This window comes from Sturnus vulgaris, unplaced genomic scaffold (genome assembly GCF_052056855.1).
Source record: "Sturnus vulgaris isolate bStuVul1 unplaced genomic scaffold, bStuVul1.hap1 Scaffold_180, whole genome shotgun sequence".
Taxonomy (NCBI): domain Eukaryota; kingdom Metazoa; phylum Chordata; class Aves; order Passeriformes; family Sturnidae; genus Sturnus; species Sturnus vulgaris.
In genome coordinates this window covers 658,403-676,373 of record NW_028276110.1, presented here as the reverse complement: position 1 = coordinate 676,373, position 17,971 = coordinate 658,403, and the positions used below count along the sequence as shown (strand labels likewise).

At 52.7% G+C, this 17,971-nt stretch overlaps 1 pseudogene; it reads right to left on the bottom strand.

The window, feature by feature from the left end:
• Positions 1-8,052: 8,052 nt before the first annotated feature.
• Positions 8,053-9,150, bottom strand: LOC148218552 (28S ribosomal RNA; annotated as a pseudogene).
• Positions 9,151-17,971: the final 8,821 nt, after the last annotated feature.

Below are 17,971 nucleotides of genomic sequence, written 5' to 3'. Positions count from 1 at the left end.
AGATTCAATTCCATCTGTTTAATCATTTACACATAAATCCTTGACAAAGTCTGGGGCTGGGATTGGATCCAGGCACTCCCCGGCTCCTCTCACAGAAGGAGTTTAGAAAGCCTGGGGGTCCTGGTTTGGGGGAGCTTGGGGGTGTAATTGGGGTGTTGGGGGTCCTTTCTGCACCCAACAGGAGCTTCTCTAATGAACTTTGTGTGAAGCTCCCACTGTGCCCATGACAGGAGCCCCTGGATTGTCTGTGACATCCCGGCTCTTTGGCAGCCTGGGCACTCCTGGGGTGTCACCCTGGAACCCCTGTGAGTGTCTGTGCCCTCACTGTTCTTTAGGAGCACAGGGATGTCCCCACTGCACTCCTGCCACTGCCTGTGACAAATTGTCCCCTTGGCAGGGCAGAGACACCTCTGTTGTCACTGTGGAGCCCTGTGACTGTCACCTCATGAGCCTTAGGAAGATTAAGGAGCCCTGGGATGTCCCCATGGAGCCCCTGTGACTGAGTGTGACCAAACAGATCTTCAGGAGCCCAGAGACCCCTCAGATGTCCCCATGGAGCCCCTGTGGCTGCACGTGAGCTCACAGCTCTTGAGCAGCCTGGAAACCCCTGGAATCTGTTCATTCCTGCTCTGCTGAGGATGGATCCTCAGCAACTTGGAGGTTCCCTAATGACTTTTAGTTCTCCAGAGACTTGTTCAGCTCTTCAGTTCAGGAATTCAGTGACAAAGGCTCCTTAATATTTCAAAACACCCTAACAAAGCAAGCCCCTGGGAATAATTTCATTTTAAGTCTTTAATTCTTCTGTGGTTAATAATACAGATTTCAGAAATGTATTCAAAGAGAATATACCATGTTGTTTTTAATACAGGGACATTTTCTGTCCTATTTAGTTTTGTTTTCCTTTTTCTAGATTAATATCAGTAATCTCCAGTTGATATTGATCCCCCTAACCTCCTAATGCAGTCTGAATAAAGATGAAAATCAAGACCCTTTATGGCTGACAATCAATCAGACTCTGTCCCTACCCCCACCCCACGATTTCCCCCATCCAAGCCCTGGCACTCAGAGCAGCCTTGTGCAAATCTGAGCTCCCTCCCCTCCAGGCTGTGCCTGCAGCTTTCAGCTCCTTGGCACCAACTCCCACCTGCTTTCCTTGGAGAAGGAGCTGCCCAAGACACAGAGGGATGTTCATTTCTTGTCAGCAAACAAAACCAAAGGCAGGCACAGCTCCATAAAACACTGAAGTCATTCCTCTGCTGGATATTCCATTCGCTTTCCACAGTGCAGACATTCTCAGACCAATGGAAATCACGTTCTGTGCCCAGCACAGATCCCAAGATGCCCCAAACCCTCCCTGCCCCGATTCTGCCCAAATTTCCTCTTTGCACACACGAGTCACTTGCTGAAGTCAGGAGCTCCTCCCATGCCCAGAGGGAGGAAAAGAGAGAAAGTGGCTGAAGAGCTCTCTTGTGCAGAGCTACAGCTGCACTAATGCCAATCTTCTGGGCTCACAGGAACTTCCTCCAACAGCCTCTGCAGCATCTGTTCCCTGGGTACAAATCTGGCTGGATAAGCCAGGCCCAAGGAGTGCTGGGCAATGGAGCCACATCCAGGGGTGTCCCCAGGGCTCAGGACTGGGGCCAGGGCAGTGAAATCTCTTTATTGCTGATCTGGACGAGGGCATGGAAGGCACCCTCAGTCAGTGTCCAGGTGAGGCCAAGCTGGGTGGGAGTGTGGCTGTGCTGCAGGGCAGGAAGCTCTGCAGAGGGATCTGGACAGGCTGGAGCCATGGGCCCAGGACAATTGGATGAGGTTCACCAAGGCCAAGGGCTGGCTCCTGCCCTGGGCTCACAACCACCCCAAATCCCTGCCTGTGTCCTGCCCCTGATCCCCACAGCCTGTCCTGTTTCCTTCATCCCTGATTGCCAGGGACTTTCTGGGACAAGGCAGCTCTGCTGTGGGGATGGAGGGAGGTGCAAGTGCCAGGACTGCAGTGGGAACCACAACTCATCAGGTTTGTGTACATTGAGGGGTCAGCAACTGGTGAGATTCAGAGGCACAGGAAGGTTTCTCTTCTCTGTCAACAAACAAAAGTTGAACAGGATACAATTTAATAACCATCACAGCTCTTCCCTCAGCTCTGTGTGATGTCCCAGGAGTATCTGATGAGTCTACCACCCACAAGGGGTTTGTGTACAAAATCAATTTTGGACAAAGATGATTCTGTGACAGATATAAACGCTGGTCAAGTGTTGTATCAGGATGCTCTGCTTGGAGTGGGGCTTAAACACCTCCAACAATGCCCTGTTTTCAAGGCTGTCACTGGTAGATGGACGAGTCAAGCTAATTTTGATGTTGAGGAAATGCTGAAACCAACCTGACTCATTTTAACTCCTCCTGTCCTGGCTGATCTCCTTTCCTGCCCCTTTCCACCCATTGACTTTTGTCCCCCCCAGCCCCCTCAGTGCAGAGCCTGGCTCTGTGTTCTCCATCAGCTCCTGGCTGGCACTGCCAGGCTGGCATGAGGAGCCCCTCAGCCTTCCCTGCTCCGGGCTGGACAAGCCCAGCTCCCTCAGCCTCTCCTCACAGCCAAAGGGCTCCAGCCCCACCTTGGAGGCCCTTCCCTCACCCTGCTCCAGCTGCCAGACATCTTTCCTGCCCTGGGCAACCCAAACCAGGCCCCAGTGACCTGGATAATCCACGGCCTTGATGTCCTGGTCACACAGCCCTGGCCCCTTGTCCCCGTGTCAGGCTCTGGGGTTGATTTGTGGAACATCCTTGGGGGAGGCTGTGGCTCCAGGTGGACCAGGGGGATCCCAGGGGACAGGGGACCCTGCTTGGCATGAACAGCATTGGACTTGTCTGGGGAAACTGTGAGGGGGGGCTGGGGCAGAGTGACCAACCCAGTTGGGATGTCACACAGCCCCTCCTGTGATGTCACAGCCTGCCCTGTGATGTCAGGCCTCTGTCCTGTGATGTCACAGTCAGGTTCATGATGTCACACAGCCAGCATATGATGTCATAGCTGCTCAATGACCTCTCATAACCCACTCTGTGATGTCACAGCCCACTCTGTGACCTCATGTTACCAGATGATAAACTACCTACCCCAGGTGAGCTAACACAATGCTTGTTCTCCAAAACCACTGGCCTCTGAAACCTGCACAGTGCCCGTTGTGGAAGAAGGGGAACTGGAAGTTCCCCAGCCTCAGTGTCCTGCCAGCTCAGCCAGGCTGAACTGGAACATTGGGGTCCACGACCACCAGAGACAACCAGAGAGACCCCCAGGACAGAAGAAGCCATGGGTAAAGAGGAGGGGAAATATGTTAATGATTTTGGGGAAACGATTATTATATACTTGTTTAGTCCAGGACAATCAATGAATATGTTTGCAGAGTACAGAATATAAACAGAAATTTCCTGTACTCAGCATGCACGGCTTTGGGAGGTAATGTCACTCTGTGTATCCAGCCAAATAAAGAATGCTGCTTTTTAATGCTGTGTTGGTGTTAAGGAGTTTTTAATTTGAACAAATTGTTGGTAACACTCTCACTCCCAATGAAAGCTCTGTCTCCAGCTGTTCACAAACAGAGAGGGCTGGTGGGAGATGTGGTGGTTGGAGGCTGCCTGGGGTACAGTGACCATGAAATAATCCAGTTTTCAATATTCTGTGAAACAAGGATAGGCATCAATCAAACTTCTACACTGGAATTATGGAGGGCACACTTTGGTCTATTCAGGATAAAGTTTTGGAGAGTACCAAATCAGGTACTGATATTTTAAGGGGAACAATCCTTAAGAACAGAGGGGTCCAGGAAGGATGGACACACTTCAAGAAAGTAATTTAGAAGGAGCAGGAGCAGCCTGTTGCAACAACACATCATCAGTAGGGTAAAACTAACCTGTCTCACAATGGTCTAAATCCAGCTCACGTTCCCTACCAGTGGGTGAACAATCCAAGGCCTGGGGAATTCTGCTTCACAATGATTGGGAGAGCCAACATGCAAGGATGTTTGCCTAGTGAGAAAAGTGCACAATGGGGAGGGGACGGCTGTGGCAGGCCACGTTTCACCGCACCCAGGGAACCCATCCAGCAAGCGTGGGAGAAGCTGCCACCGACCATGCCACGGGCCAGCGGCTTTTGCCCACCCCGCAGGGATCGGCTTCCCTCCGGAAAAGCCGGGGGACAGCAAACAGTGACCAAAAAACCCCAAACAAATAAAACTCACAGGGTGCGTCACACAACCCGTGTTAGCCACGGGGGTCACGGGCCAGGGCTGGGGGCGAGGCCCGCGCCTCTCACTCCCCCCAACCCCTCCACCGACATCTCACTCTCCAGCTTCTCCCTTCGCCTTTGCTTTCAGGGCCCGCGACCCTCCCTCAGCGCTTCTCGGTGCCGCAGCTCAGGGCCGTAAGAGAAAAATACAAAGAACGGAGGCCGGGTGGGCACCCCCATACGCCGCCCCGCACACCGGCACGCCTAAAAAAGCGGAGCCGCTGGCAGCCCAGCCCGCCGGCAACCACGGCAGCCGGGGCAGGCCAGACACCACGGGCCGCCCGGCACGGCGGCTCGATCGCACCGGCCAACACCGAGAAAGGGCGAGGCGCCGCTGCTTCACCCACGACATTCCCGGGGGCTCTCTGCCGGGTTCCGGCCACCGCTGCCGCCGCCAACCCTGAACAATTCCACCCGCTAAGCGGGTCCCCGGCTTAGGGCCGAGGAAGGGGGACGACTTCAACAACACACGGCGGGGACGCGGTGCCGCCACCCCGGCCCGCAAACTTCATCGGGCGACTCCCGTCACCGAGCCCCTCAGGCAAGCGGGCGAGGCCGAGGCGAGGCCACACGCCCCCACTGCACGTCCCCGCGGCCCTTCCGACACGGACACTCCGGCAAACAGGTCGGGAGAGGGAAAGGAGGCGCAGCCACCTCGGCCGAGCGAGCCATGCTCGGGGCTCTCGGGGAAGGGGCCGGGGAAAGCCTCGGCGGGCTCAACACAACCCCGGCCACAGTCCAGCCCCGGCTGCCGGCCACCGCACCAGACCGAGAGCCGAAAACGCCGCCCCCAGCGAGCGGGCAGGGCCCCGGCTTAAGGCCCGGCAGAAAAGGGACGAGGCGCCGCCGCCTCGCCCGCCACCATCACCGGGGGAGCGAGCGGGCGCCCGCCCCCCTTCACGAAGCCGGCAGCAGCCGGGCCCGAGCGGGACACGCTCGCGGCTTCTCTCTGTCCCCGCCTCGCCTCGCCTCGGCCGGGGAGCGGCTCTCGCATCACCTCTCGGCTCGCCTGTCCCAGGAAGCTGGGTGGGACGGGAACCCGGACAGAGCCACGCCACTCTTCCCCTCGTGGGCTGCGCTTTCCTTGCGCCGGTGACCGCCCGCGTGGCACAGCTGGAGGCAGCCACAAACAGCGAGCCCCTGGTGAACATCGGAGCCCGGTGGGGACAACAGGTCTACCCAGCCCTGCCCAAATTTGCCCAAGTCCCGTCGGAGTGGGGTACACCTGTCCACCCCAGGACGCCGCTGGCTCCGGAGCCCGGAAGATGAGGCATCCTCGTAACATCCCGGAGCCGGGGGAACCCTGAGCCCCGTAACGGCCTGGAGCCCGATGCCTCTAGCAGCCCTGTCCCAGCCGGTGAACCCGATTTCAATATAAAGAAGTATTTTCGACTTTTTTTAAAAATTTCAATTTTATATTTTATTTTATTTTATTTTAATTTTTATTTTCCTTTTATTTTCCTTTTATTTTCCTTTTATTTTCCTTTCCTTTTCCTTTTCTTTTCATATTTTTTGATTCAATGGCTCTTCTATTTGCTTCGAACAAAAATCTTTTCTGGAAAATAAAATTCTTGCCAAATCTTATTTGTGTTCCCTTTGTTCCCAGACCACTCCTAGCCGGGCTGACGGGCAGCCTGTGCCATGTTCTCGCCCTGCTGACACACTGACCCACCCAAACACTGTCTCCACAACCCCCCCCCCCCTTTCCCCGTCCCCCAGAGACCCAACCTACAGAGCCTCCCCACAAAACAGAACCTCACGGGCCGCAGCACAGCCAGGGGAAGCACGTACGTGCAGCGAAACTCGGCCCAAAGCCGCCGCTCCCTGGCACAACTCGCCCTGCCCCTTCCCGCCCCACAGAGGAGGCTGCAGCGGGGCGACCGGCAGCTCCGCAGAGCTCTTGGGGCCTCGGCGCGGGTTTGGGGGGCCGTGAGGGCTCGCTGTCGAGGCGCCCGGGGCCGGCATGAAGCCGCCAGCCCTCGGCCCGCATTCACACAGAGAGAGAGACAGACACAGTGACTCACACACCCACTCCACACACTCGCACTCCGACGCCACCCCCTCAGACCGACACACAGACACACACAGACACACAGACACACAGATACACAGACACACACAGACGAACACACAAAGACACACACAGACACACACAGACACACACAGACACACACAGACACACACACAGACACCCCCCCACACCCTCTCTCATGCCCTCTCCCTGTCCCCTGTCCCATCTTCTTCTGGCCGCCCATTAACGCTGAGGACGACCCCGCCCCCCACCATCAGCCTCCCGGGCGCCATCTTCAGACTTTTCCCGCCCCCGCCCAGGGTCCCACCGGGCAGTTCACGGAGCGGCAGCGGCAGCAGCAGGGAGGTGAGGGGGATGATGCTGAGACCAGCAGGCTGAGAGCCTGGTGCAGAAGCAGGGCTGGCGGCAGACTGCAGGTGGTGGCGGGATGATTGGCCCGGTCTGTCCCTTTTTGAAGAAGCTTTCTGTTCAGCTTTCTCTGAGCCTTTTGGTTTGCTGACGTTCCTTCCTGCTCAGCCCCTGCACCCGTCAAGCCTGTGGCAGGGCGGCAGCGCGGCGGGCAGGTGAGGGAGTGAGTGATGCAGAAATGAAGCCAGGAGCAGGGCTGCTGTGCATTCGGGCACGGGGAGGGGGCGCGGCAACACTGCCGGCTCCTCTCGGGGAGCGCTTGGGGAAGCGGGGTGCCGGCACCATGTCGGCAGAGCGGACAGGGGCTGCGGCTGGGGCTGTGGCTGAGCCCGTCGGAGCTCGCCAGTGGCAGCCGGGGTGTGGAGCCGGCAGGGACACTGGCGCAGGCTGGGACCGAAAGTCGCCCGCCTTCACGTACCGGCTTTCAGGGGGGAAGAACACGCGTGAGCAGGGCTGCCTGCGCGGCTGCGAGTGCAGGCCGGCCGCCGAAGGCGTGCTCGCAGCTCTGCAGAGGGCAACGAGGCCGCGCGTCCGATGGAAGGGACACGGCGCCATCGCTCGGCGGCCAGGCGGCAAGGCCGGACGATGGTTACAGGTCTACCCCGCAGTTGGCTGCCAGAGACTGAGACCGTGTAGCCGTGGAATGGGGTTTTAACCCTTTAAGTGCGGCGGAAATAAGATGCACAGCTACATGGTCATCTTTCATGATAGCAAGGAAAGAGACAAGTTTATTCAGAAACACACTTGGTTTTATAGCATGACTCGCAATTCCAAGAGTAGAGAAAAGGTGATTGGTTCAGAGAGAAGACACCCTATTCCCAGGGCCTATCTTTGTTATTAATTCCTTTTTATTTTGACCAAATTATCATCCTGGGAGAAATTCTCCCTAGCCTTGAGCTGGACCAGCTTATCGGCTGGGAACTGAGCTGAAAAGCTCCAGCCTGGAATATTATTCAGGCTCTAATTTTCTTACTTTCTCAATATGTGTCCCACAAGACCGGGGGAGGGTAACAGGTCTGCCCGGCTATAGACCACCAGAGACTAATGCAGGCAGAGGGCAACTGGTCTACCCAGTAACAGTCTGCCAGGGATCCGGCAGGGTCTCTCTCTCACACGCCCTCCCCGAGAGGGTACGTGGGCGGCACAAGGCCCTTGCTCGGTGCCCGGGCCCCAGACTCTGTGTATCGGGCCTGCGACCCGAGCGAAGGAGGGCACGAAGGCAGGCCGTGCAACCAGGGCCCCTTGTCGGCCCCGGCCCTCCAAGAGAGGCCTTGGAGGAGGAAGGAGGAGGCACCGCACCCGAGCACTGGAGTGGCAGGCCAGCCAGCTGAGCGACAAAAGTTTGTGTCAAGGGCTGATTCTCAATAGATGGCAGCGAGTGAGCTGCTCGGCTACGTACGAAACCCTGACCCAGAATCAGGTCGTCTATGAATGATTTAGCGCTGGGTGCCCCATGATCATGCGGTACGCGATGGGGGAGAGGCGGCACCGCATCCGTCCGCCCCTCTGGCTCCCAACCACGAGCGGCGCTCCTCACCGGGCCCGCCCGCAGACGGGCAGGCGGCCGGCTATCGCGAGCCCACCGAGGCGCCGGCGGCACTGCGGTATCGCTACGTCTAAGCGGGATTCTGACTTAGAGGCGTTCAGTCATAAGCCCGCAGATGGTAGCCTCGCGCCAGTGGCTCCTCAGCCAAGCGCACGCACCAGGGGTCTGAACCTGCGGTTCCTCTCGTACTGAGCAGGATTACTATTGCAACAACACATCATCAGTAGGGTAGAACTAACCTGTCTCACGACGGTCTAAACCCAGCTCACATTCCCTATTAGTGGGTGAACAATCCAACGCTTGGTGAATTCTGCTTCACAATGATAGGAAGAGCCGACATTGAAGGATCAAAAAGCGATGTCGCTATGAACGCTTGGCCACCAAAAGCCAGTTATCCCTGTGGTAACTTCTCTGACACTTCCTGCTTGAAACCCAAAAAGCCAGAAGGATCCTGAGGCCCCGCTTTCACGGTCTGTATTCGTACTGAAAATCAAGATCAAGCGAGCTTTTGCCCTTCTGCTCCACGGGAGGTTTCCGTCCTCCCTGAGCTCGCCTTAGGACACCTGTGTTACGCTTTGACAGGTGTACCGCCCCAGTCAAACTCCCCACCTGCCGCTGTCCCCAGAGCAGGTCGCGGCCGGCATGCGCCGGCCGCTTGGTGCCAGAAGCGAGAGCCCCCCTCGGGGCTTGCCCCCCCCCCCGCCTCACCGGGTAAGTGAAAAAACGATCAGAGTAGTGGTATTTCACCGACGGCCGGGACGCCGACGGGCGGGTCGCCCCGCGCCGCCGAGCACGCGCCCGGCCTCGCACTTATTCTACACCTCTCATGTCTCTTCACAGCGCCAGACTAGAGTCAAGCTCAACAGGGTCTTCTTTCCCCGCTGATTCCACCAAGCCCGTTCTCTTGGCTGTGGTTTCGCTGGATAGTAGGTAGGGACAGTGGGAATCTCGTTCATCCATTCATGCGCGTCACTAATTAGATGACAAGGCATTTGGCTATATAATAAACATATAAAGAATTATATGTTCCTCTTCCGGGTTAAGTAAAGGTGGCCCGTCCACCTATAGTCAAATCAGAATTTGGGGCCCAAAAGCTGTTATGGGGCCAGACGTGGTTATGAAGGATGAACCCCTCCCACCCAAAGCAATTCTCACTGTCCAGCGCAACCAACAGGAGGGGAGGGGTCAACAACTTTATTAGGTAAAACAGAAACAATTGAACGAGCTTTGCTCCCAAAGATGTGAACAATATCAACAGGGGAGGAGAGCGCTCTGAGTGCCAAGGCTTTTGCAGTCTTCCCTAGCCTCGATTTAGAGAGACCGAGAGTCTGTAGCACGTCAGAGTTCTTTGAGTACCACTTTCCCCACGCCCCAATGGGAAAGCCTATAAATTTGACATCTGCGGCGTTAGTAAGGTCTTGAATTTGCGGCAGAAGGTGTTGATATTTAGTCATTTTTTCCTCAGCTGCTCTCTTTAGAGAGCGCTTGTCATGTTCATAACGTACAGTCACATCCACCACCAATGCCTTGCTGTCCTTAACAAAGATTAAATCAGGTTTAAATAATTCATTGCTATCATCCCATATGTGTGGTTCCTGGAATACGGTCCACCCTCCTTTTTTAGCTTCGGCACTAAGGGTGTCACAGATGGAGTTGTGCTGCTTGATCCTGGCGTCCTGGGTGATCGGGCAAGTTCCAATGATATGGGCAGCTGACTCGTATTCTGCTTTACAGTGCCTGCAAGATCGTGCATAACTTTCTTTCCTACCCCTGGCCAGGAATTCTCGTGTGGGGTAGACATTCGCCCTTAGTTGCAGACCGGTGATCAGTTTACGATGAGGTATGCCTCTGTAGTTCCTTCGCCAGTTGTTACTGATGGTGTCTTCCTCAAAGATCTCAATTCTATGGCCCTGTGATGCTAGCTTTTTCCATTTCTTAAATTCAGTTTTTCTCCAATTAGATGGTTTTGGGTAATGAATTTTTGGAGCAGGGACCTCCCATTCTGATAAGTCCTCATTTCCCATGACAATGGTCATCATTGTACTACGCTCCCAAATTGACGGCATGGCTTCTTTCGCACCTCCAGCTCTGATCCATAGCTTCTCATATAGCGTCTCCAGGTTTTCTCCCTTCAAAAACTTTCTTAGGGCCTTGTCAGATGTTTGGGCCAATCGATGTAGACGTCTTGCTTGTACACTTGGGATCAGCGCCACCAATTTGATGATGCCTAGTCCACCATCTCTGCAACTTGAATATAGGATGGCATCGCATGTGCACGGTGGGAGATGTAACCAATCCTTGACTGCATTCCGAATACTCGAGTCAAGGGACTCAGGGGCCCAGCTTTGGTCTCGGTTGGCCAGATCCATCAGTCTTGGGATGGTATAAGACTGAAGTATATCAATCTTTTGTAGGGGTTTGAGTGGTGCCTCCCCAATTTGACGGAGCCATCCTTCCATTTTCCTTGACAACCCAGAGTCTGCAAAGCCAGTCCAGGGATCGACCTGTACAACAAGATATTTTTCAGAGCTTCCTGGATTGATCATGTTCAGCAGGGAACCTTTGATGAGCCAAGTTGGACAATCATTGATGGTATACGAGTCCTTAGTTGGCCTGATGTAGAATCCATAACATTTCTTCCCCTGAGTTTGGAGTCCCGTTAGATCGCAGAAGGTCTCCAGGATTTTGATGTTCTCACACATACCGTCCCAGGAATTACTGAGTAGTACTAGGTCATCGGCGAAGGCCATTGCTGTAACTCTTAGTTTGCCTCGCTGGAACCCTTTACCTTCTTTCTCCAACTTGCACAGCAGGGGGTCAAGAGCCAGATTGAACAGCAGAGGAGACATGGGGTCACCTTGCTTTACACCTGAGAGGATGTTGATACTCTCGGTCTGTTCGTTCTTCATAGTGATATACATGGTTGTGTTTTTATACATGTCTTTAATGAGATGGATAATATGGGGATCGACTCCCCTTTGCTCAAGACCCGTGATGATATGCTGGCGGGAGACGGTACCGAAAGCCTTTGCAATGTCCACAAACACAACTCCTAGGTCACAGTGCTCCCGTTTTGCATGCTTAAGCACAAGTTGTAACAGCTTGAGATTTTCTGAACATCCCGACACCCTTATGAACCCCTTTTGTCTGGGGTTAATGGGACACGCTTTGGCCAGTCTTGCTGTTATGATTCTGGAGAACAACCTCAGCACCGTAGATGAAATGGTGATGGGCCTCCAGTTGTTGATGTCACCCAGCTTGGCAACGTCGCTGGATTTTGGGATTAGGACTGTCCGGCAGCCCCTCAGCGTATTGGGGATCGTCCCAGATATAAACCAGAGGTTGAAGATCTCCATCAACATAGAAAACTTTGTGTCTTTTTAAGCAGATGACCCAAAGTAATCTTATCTGGCCTGGGAGCAGATCTCTTACTCATTTCCTTGATGTTTTTCTCAATCTCTTTCCGGGTGATCAGAGCTTGAAAGGCGGTGTTATCAGCTTTCCCATGAGGTGGGAAAGAGTCAAGACTCCTGAACCCTACCGTTGTTTCCCATCTGGATCTGAACGCTGCGTGGACTGTGTTAGATGGTATCTGGCATTGCAAATCTTCCACATCATCCAGGATGATTCTTGCAAGTCTTCCCCTCTGTAAGTGGAACATTTTTTGGAATCTTAGATATTTTCCTCTTTTGATAGCTATCTTGTGCATCCAGTTAGTTGACTTGGATGCTTTCTGTCTTCGGGCTTTCTTCGACTTTGCTTTTTGGGAAGATTTTCCATCATGACAATTACTCTCTGGACCCTCAAGGACCTCCTTATAGCACTAATTCACCGCCTTTTGCGGGTCTTTTCCCTTTAGAACCTTCTTGAAGGCTCTTCGACAGTTGGGTAACTCGTGCGCCGGTAATTTCTCTCTGATGGCATCGTGATAATGGAGCTTCAATTCATTTCCCCTCGGCAGTTCCATCTCCTGGGAGGCCTTTTTTTGCACTTCCATCCTAGAATTCACCTCATGCACTTCTGTCCTTTCACCTCTTGTGAGTGCTTGGAAGGGGCCTTTATCAAAAGGTGCTTTTTATCCCTTATTTGTTTAGTTGTTTTTGTTGGCAATCACTCCACAATTCTTAGGTTTACATTCTTGCACCCGGCGTACTCTGTTATCAGCTGTCTTACTAGCGCTTCCTCACTCTCTGACCACACCTTGTTGTGGGCCCCTCTCTGTGATGTTTCCTTTGGATGGGAGGCCACAATTCGCTCTTTATTTCTCTCAAAGGGATGCATCAATCTCTTATGTTGTCCCAGGCCAATCTTGGAGTTAAAACTTCTCTGGCATACCTCACACGTCCAGTCACCTGTTGGAACCAAAGACACTGTCCCTTTGCATCGTGGGATATGACATTGTATGCTGCGGCAATTGAGATTTTGTTTACCGCACTTCGGACATTGGAAAATGATCTTTTTCTGTCCGTGATTTCTCAGCAGATGTTCGACTAATCCTGACATCCTGGTGAAATGGATGTCTCAACTAGGACAAGCCAGGTCTTTATCCTTAACGGACAGAATGGGTGTTTTTAGTAATGGCTCGCCCTTATTGGTTTTTTGAAGAGCAATGGGTGTACTAGGCTCTTCACTCGCTCTCACTCTGCACTCAGAGTTAAGTTCCTGAGCCAACCCAATGGGCGAGGTCTCATATGGCTCAGGAAAATCAGCCAATCCCACCTGACCAATACCTAGATGGAGTCTACCTGTGTCAGAATAGGTGGAGTTCATAAACTCCAAACTCACCAGATCGAATCCTTCATCATTGTGTATGGCAGGGGGAAGAGATGGAATGTTGGCTTTTTGGACCCACAGATCTGAAGGGTCTGTCTGAGTAGCTGTTGATATGTACTGCAAAGCCAGTAGTTGGACCATTGTCAAGACTGGTAAAAACTAGTAACTGTCAAGATCAAGTGAGGGTGGTCGAAGTTAGCAGGTGGCCCTCTCCCACACTGCCAACTGTGTCCAACTGTAGCCCGTGGACAAGGCTCTGGGCAGCAGCTCTGAAGCTGTGCCAATTAATTTGTGGTTTCAGCAAAGTTGTGAGACTACCGCTGGGTGGCGAATCCAAGCCACAGGGAGAGGCCGATACGACACCCTCGCTCACACTGGGGCAGAAGTCAACTCGGTCACCCTTTACGGGTGTCCAGCGGGACCACGAGGAGGTGTGACTTCCGCAGCCAAGCCCAGTTTGTAACCTGACTCTCTAAAGCTGCCCTCAGAGAGTTATAGTTACTCCCGCTGTTTACCCCCGCTTCATTGAATTTCTTCACTTTGACATTCAGAGCACTGGGCAGAAATCACATCGTGTGAACACCTGCCTCGGGCCTTTGCGATGCTTTGTTTTAATTAAACAGTCGGATTCCCCTGGTCTGCACCAGTGCTAAGCCGGCTGCTAGGCACTGGCTGAGGTGGGGTGCCAGCCTGGGAATTCCCCCTAGAGACCCTCCCCGGCAGGAATCGCTTGGCTGACACCAGCCATGGCCGCACATGCCGGCCGCAAATGGCGTGAACCCTGCCAGCAGGAACTGACAAGGCGGTGGCACACGGCGATGACGGCACACTGAAGGGCAGGACGGGAGGGGCGAGCAGCACTCGCTGAAGCTGGGGCGATCCACAGGAAGGGCCCAGTGCGCATCCGGCTTCACCTCCACACACGCGCATGCCCCAGTACCTGGGCAGGCCATGCGGAGCACACTTACTTGTGTGCGGAGCCTCGTCCAGCCACAGTGCTCACCCAGCCCCCTTCTCACCCCAGCCCGACCAACCCAGCCCTTAGAACTAATCCTAAGCCTGAGGATCTGGCTTGCTGACTTCCCATACCTGCATTGTTCCAACATGCCAGAGGCTGTTCACCTTGGAGACCTGCTGCGGATATGGGTACGGCCCAGAGCGAGACTTACACCCTCTCCCCTGGATTTTCATGGGGCAGCGAGAGCTCACCGGACGCCGCTGGAACCACGACGCTTTCCAAGGTGTGGGCCCCTCTCTCAGGGCGAACCCATTCCAGGGCGCCCATCCCTTCACAAAGAAAAGAGAACTCTCCCCGGGGCTCCCGCCAGCTTCTCCGGGATGGGTTGTGTCACCGCACTGGGCACCTCACGGCGCCCGTCTCTGGCCCTCCGAATTCGGGGATCTGAACCCGACTCCCTTTCTATTGGCTGAGGGCAATGGAGGCCATCGCCCTCCCTTTCGGAACGGCGCTCGCCTATCACTTAGGACCGACTGACCCATGTTCAACTGCTGTTCACATGGAACCCTGCTCCACTTCGGCCTTCAAAGCTCTCATTTGAGTATTTGCTCCAATAGTTGTCCAACATCAGCTCCAGCACCCAGTTCCTCCTCCTGGCCTTTGCAGACCCACCAGAGCTGCAGCTCCTGCCCTTGGGGCTCTTCCTGGGCATCGCCCAGGCTGCCCTTCTGGGCAACGGCCTCATCATCCCTGTGAGAGTCTGCAATTACCAAATATACACCCAAGGGACTTCTTCCTGCTCAATCTCTCTCTGCTTCACCAGGGCTCCATGTGCACTGCTGTCCCTAAAGCCATGGCCAATTCCCTCTGGGACACCAGTGTCACCTCCTATGGGAAATGAGCTGCACAGGACTTTTTTCTCTGCATCTTCCTTGGAACAGAATATTCTTTTCTCCCCAACATGTTCTACAACTGCTCTGTGTCCATCTGAAAACCCTTATGGCCACTCTGGGACTGTCCTGGGCACCAGAGTTTGTGTCCCTGTGGCAGCAGCTGCCTGGGCCAGTTGCTTTCTCTCTGCTCTGCTGCTCACAGCCAAGACATTTTCACTGCCAGGGCAATGCCCTGTGCCAGTTACGTTTGAGGCTTCCCTGGGGTGGTGCCAGCACTTGGATAATGTAACTCACAGAAATTCAAACAATCAAGCCCCTGGCAAACTTTCAGGATGGCCAGGGAAGACTGGTCTACCCAGGCCATGCCAAAATTCAGCTATGTCCTGCCAGAGCTGAGTAGAGCAGTTTGCCCTATGCCTGGAGCTGTGGGGTTGCCCCACCCTGCCATTCCTGGCCAAGCCTGGTGGTCAAGCCCAACTGTCTTGGTTTGAAAAACCGGTATTTGCTAAGAAAAGGCAAGACCCCCTTCCCTGAGATGGAGAGTGCAACCCCCTCCCTTCCAATTATTATAGTTTTGAAATCAGGGTCTCTCAGGCAAAAGATATGGGGGTAGGAATAACAGTTCTTTACTAATATATATACCAAGGCAAACAAAAGAAACAACAGCTATAAAAATTGACAGCAAAACAGAACAGTATAGCTCAGTTCCAGTCCTTTTTGGCCACAGGCCCACCATCCCTGTGCTCAGTTACCGGTGCTGTGGGCAGGGCAGGTCCCGCGCAGTTGAAGAGGGGCTGGGTGATGGCGGCAGTGGCCCAGGGCTGAGAGGGATGGGGGAGCGACTCCCCCTTCATGGTGTCGGTCGTGGTGCTCAGCAGAGTGTCCAGAGGTAGGAGGGTGAAGTGGGAAGGCAGCAGAGCGATGTCTGACAGCAGGAACGTGGCTCCCGGCATTGGGATTGTGGGAAGGGTGCTGGGTAGCAGCACCAGCCGTCTTCCTCCGACTTCACGAGTGAGCGAGAGAGCCAGGGAGAGCAGGCAGCTGCCCCACCTCTCCTTTTCTGGTGTTCCCCCTCTCCCTAACCCCTTCGAGAGAAACTGTTACTAGCTAGGGAGTAGCCACAAATACTTAGCATAACAATGGGAAAAATTCTACAGGAAGAAAAGGGAAAAATTCAACCCCCAACAACCCCCTATGCAGGATGAGCCAGTAGCACACAGAGCTAGAGGCAGAAGGGGACATGAGGAAGAAAGTGACAAAAAGGACAAGGGAGCAGGAAGGGAAGATAGATTATACCCTCTTAGAGAGGTTCCAATGGCAAATCTGGCCCCAGGACAGGGACCTATTGGTTACATGAGTGCTCCCCTTAACACTGAGGACATCAGGGAATTTAAAAAAGAGATGGGAAAAATGCTAGAAGATCCTACTGGAGTAGCAGAGAGACTAGATCAGTTTTTAGGGCCGAATATTTACACCTGGGTGGAATTGCAGTCTATTTTAGGAATCTTGTTTACAGTGGAAGAGAGAAATGATTAGACAGCCAGGAATACAGGCCTGGAATAGAGATCATCAGGGCCCAGACCAGGGAGATCAGAAATGGCCTATGGCAGATCCAAATTGGAATAATCAGGAGGTGGAACACAGGCAGAATATGAGGGATTTGGATGATTATCCAAGGAATTCGGGGAGCAGTGCCAAGGGGACAAAACATAGGGAAAGCTCAGAGTGAACACCAAGGGAAAGATGAGTCCCCAGCAGAATGGTTAGAGAGATTAAGAAAGGATTTGCAATTATACTCCAGCATGGACTCCGATACACCAGCAGGGCAGGTCCTTTCGAAAACACAATTTGTAGCTAAGTCCTGGGGGGACATCAGGAAAAAGCTGAAGAAATTAGAAAATTGGCAGGATAGGGGGCTTCAGGAGTTGTTAAAGGAAGGACACGAAGTGTATGTTATAAGAGATGAGAAAAAAAAATAAAAGCCAGGATTCTAATGGCAGCAGTCCAAGAAATACAAGCAGCCACAAACACAAAGAATTTATCAGGAAAGAATAAAAAGAAGAAAGAAAAATCAGGTCCTACTTCTGCGGACACAAGACCTATGTGCTTTTCTTGTCACAAAAAAGGACATTTACAAAATTCTTATCCTGTCTCTAAGGGTACAGGAACCATTTCTTTCTATTGTAATAAAAAAAGGACATATACAAAAAAAAATCTGCAAAAAAAGGCAGCAAAATAAAAAAATGCTTCAAGAAGACTAGAAGGGTCAGGGGCTCATTTATTTAATGAGGACCGAAACAAAAGAAGAGCCCTTGATAAAGCTGAAAGTAGATTCTCAAAATGAAGAAATCATATTTTTAGTACACACAGGGACTTTGTTTTAGTTTAGGGTAAATTTGGGGGGGAACTTTTAAATAAGGTTTTTCTAGTAAACAAATTTAAGCAGTCTTTCTTTTCTAGTTGGTTAGGGGAAAAATATTACCTTGGAGACAAGTGGGGAAAAGAGAAAAAAAAAAGAAAACTGTTTATTTAACAGGCAAAACACTTTTCGGTATAAAAATGAACAATATTAAACAGCAAAACTTCTTGTTGTTTCAAAGAGATGACAGATTCAAAAGAGTTTTTTATGAGTTGCAGCTTGACTTACTTAGTCTGGTATCAGTTCCTTCGGTGCTGGGAAATGCCATGGCCCAGGCCAGGCCTGGTGGGCTACAGTGTGAGCTTCCAGTGCTTTCTTGGGTTTTTAGTGCAGAGCAGGATTGAATCATTCAACAAAATATAAAAAAAAAAAAAAAAGGAACTTTTTTACTTTAATTGGTTAGAAAAAAAAAATTAACCCAAAAGCAAAAGAGAGTTCTCTCCCTCTGTCCACTGCAGACAACTAAGTCTGTGAGTAGGAATGTGGGGGAGTCATTGTAGTTTCTGATAACTAATTCTGCACTTTTTCTCCCCTCTTTCACTCTTGGAATCAGTCTTAAAGCTGCAGAATTCAATATTCAACACCAACAGAACAGACTATTTGGGGATACAAGCATCATAAAATAAGAGGAAACAATTTGGCTGATGATGAAGCAGGGGGAAGCCC